A 3,579-nucleotide genomic window follows, 5' to 3' on the forward strand; every position below is an offset into this window, starting at 1 on the left:
CTTATTACAAGTTTTTACCCATACATTTCAGTTTTTTCTATGATATTAAATAATTTAATAACACAAAATAACACAATAAAACTTATTTTTCTGGTTGCCCAAGACTATAAAAAAATATACGGTATTAAAAATATCTTTCAGCTGATAATATCTATTAAATGTAGAATAAAAACGTGATTAACATATTAATAAATATATATATATATATATATACAATTTTTTGTAGAAAATTTGTTTCTATATATATATATAGTTTATAACTAAGTTTTTTTGTAAATTCTTTAGTTTTTGAAATTATTAAAAAAAAATGTAAAACAATCCTTTTGTGCTATATCTTAACCGTATGTAGAACGAGAATGAGTTAAGTTTTTGAATCCTATGTCGTGCAGAAAGGTTTTTTTATCACTTAAAAAAATTGGGGAGGGAGGTTGCCACTAATTTAAAATTTTTTTAATTCATTTTTTGTAGGACCACTTCATTATATATGCTGTAAGTCATATTAAAAATTCACAATAAGTCACACGAGCTTCAAAATGGACTGTTGAAGTTTTCTATAAAACAAATTACAATTAAAAATTAATGATTTTTGTATTATTTCAACTACACGCGTAAGTTTTGACGATTTATAACTCAAACGTCGTTTGCTAGTTAGAGATATTTTTTTTTTTGAATAAAAATCTGAATTCTAGGAATAAATGAAAGTCCAATGTAAAGGGTTGATTTTAGTTTTGTTCGAACTTTGGTCATAAAAAAAAATAATTATGAATACATGAAAAACAATTCTCTTTCAAAGTAAACAACGCGTTTTACCTTGGATAAAATACTTGTACGATTGACATAATATAATATCATACGGCGATTTCAAATCAATTACAATCATTCGTGTTGGTCAAAGTTACTACTTTGAGTCATAATTATCTACGATCCATGTTAAAATGTATGATAATACGTTTTAAAGTGATATCACGGTATTTTCTAAGAATACCAATAGGTATTAGTTATAAGATTAATTTTCAATTGTTAAACGTACTTGGTATATAAATAAATAACAACGATGTTTACCTGCGCGTCACAGCAATCATCGTAAAAATGAAAACGCCGACAATACTTCGTCATATATTAAAATATCGAAAATCAATTATTCTGAACTTGCAAATTTAAGTAAATCTTGCGTTGAATATTATTACTTTTTATCTCGTATTCGGTTTCAATCTGAATTTTTCATTTCTATGTTATAATACTGAATACTCAGTACAATCTTTCGCGTCTCCATATGCCTTTTGAACTGCGGTTTAAACATTTTAAACATTCATCGCTTCACGATGGATGACACAAGTTTATCGTAATTAAATTTCAGTGCTCTGACATTCGATAACGGTTAGAGCGATTGCAAAATTGATTTTCCGACAATTTGTTTTTTCAATTGCATAGCATCGTTGTTTTAAAAACGTCGCTGCGGTCAACGCAACAGAAAACACTTTTGCGTTGTGATCAAAAGTTCGAACAAAACACTGGATCACTGTTCCCGAGAAACAATTGATTTATTTCGTACGTAACACGTACGCAATATTGTATTACGTTGTTGGATGCATTTCGTAAGGATTTCGTAACGTCCAGCAGTTTCCGAAGAAACGGGAATAATAATTTTTATCGGGAAAACGCGAACGTAAACGAAGTAAATTCGTTATCCGTGTGACTGTATAATCACAAACCCACAGTATTGTTTCTCTTTATCAATGCATCGAAATGTCATGTCACCAAGAATCAAGGTGTAGGAAAGCTAAGCACCTGCCTAGAGCGGACTTCAGTAGGGGCGGCATTTTAAAAATCGACTCGTAAATTTTTTTTTAATTATATCGGTGTTTTATAAGAAAACTATTTAAATTACTTCATTCGTGAAAACCACTTGACACCTATATAATAAAATAATATTGTTTAAAGTTATTATATTACTTTATATTGCGACCTACAATGGGCGTTTTCAATTGTTCCAAAAATATAAATAACCACACAATAATTTCCGTGATTTTCGATATAATGATGATAATGATAGGTTTTGAGTAATAACTATAGAATCATTTTTAAATCTTTTTACGTATAATTTTATACATAAAATAAAAAATTAAATTTTTTTTTTATTTAAATATGTCACATAAAAAATAGAGGGATGTGCTAAGTAATTATAAGAGCTCATTTTTTTTTTTTTTTTTTTTTAGAGGTGGCAAAATTTGATTTTGCCTAGTGTACTATTTTCGCTATTTTAAGGAACGCGTGGTTCAAAATTCTCGGCGAGTTTAAAATGATTATTTTTGGTGGACAGATTTGGTTGGCGAATGCACGTGTAAAACCATACTATGGCTATTGTTTCGGTCGCGGCTGTGAGGATTTTTTTTTTCATTTTCATCTATCGTGTGAACATGATTATCGATGCGAGTTTTGGTTAGAAATTTGAAAACGTTACGATTCTATGCATAAATATCGATGTAAACTTTTTAATGTCCAGTAATAATAATTATTCAATTATTGAATAACGCACTCGTCTTATTTTGTTAGACATTTATTTTTATTATTTGTTTTATATGCTCGTAATTTGTACGGTTTTATCTAGTAAGGTTTATTTTAATGATGTGAAAGTTGTTAGTTTTACATTACTTTTAGTCAAACATAACATCCAAAAGCTGTTGGCCGTTAACATAGTTTTTTTTTTAATATTTTTTTGTACAATTGAGAATTTTTAAATCATTTTAATTTCATAATATTTTCATGATAATCGCTATGTATAAATATGAAGTTGTGAGATTGAAACAAAAATATGAAAAAGTTATTTAAATGTTTTAAATTAAAAATAATTTTGGTACTAATATTTTTATTTTTAGTGCTTTTTTTTAGTTTTAATTTGAGTGCTTGTTCTAAGACAGATTTAGAGTGTTATAGAGTTACAATATCCTAAATCTAAATATAATTTTTATAAATATTTTATTATAACTTCGTACTCAAATTATATGGAATATATTTTCCGGATTATGTATGTGAGCAATGAACTTGATGTTTGTTTATTTTTCATTGTATTTATTTTTTTATTTTTAAAATTAAATGCCATCCGGTGGTATTACATAAGATATTAAGGTATTAATAGAGCATAAACTAAAATATGCAAAATGGAAACATTATCATAATTGTGATCACAATAATAAAATTATAAATTACAATACAAGATTGTTATAAAGTAAATAGAAAAATGTATGCAGGAGAAAAAGGGAAACACGTAGTGTGGGAGTTAGAACAAAATATCAAAGACACGAAACATTCGGTGTAATGAAGGATTGTGATGTAGGAAGTGGTGTGAGCAGTGGTGGATTAAGCGTTTTGGCGCCCCTAAGCTTATCACTCTTCCCCCCCCCTTATCATTCTACTAAGGAACCAACAATATTTGGTCAAAACCCTTTTTTTTCAAATTTGATTTAGTTTTTATCAAAAAAAAAATAAATATTTAATATTAAATCTTTAAAATAGAAAACTTCTAAAAATAAAATATTTCATGTCTATTATTTTACTTCAAATACCATTATTACCAGTACA

This window comes from Sipha flava, unplaced genomic scaffold (assembly GCF_003268045.1).
Source record: "Sipha flava isolate LNK unplaced genomic scaffold, YSA_version1 169_pilon_pilon, whole genome shotgun sequence".
NCBI classification, from domain to species: Eukaryota; Metazoa; Arthropoda; class Insecta; order Hemiptera; family Aphididae; genus Sipha; species Sipha flava.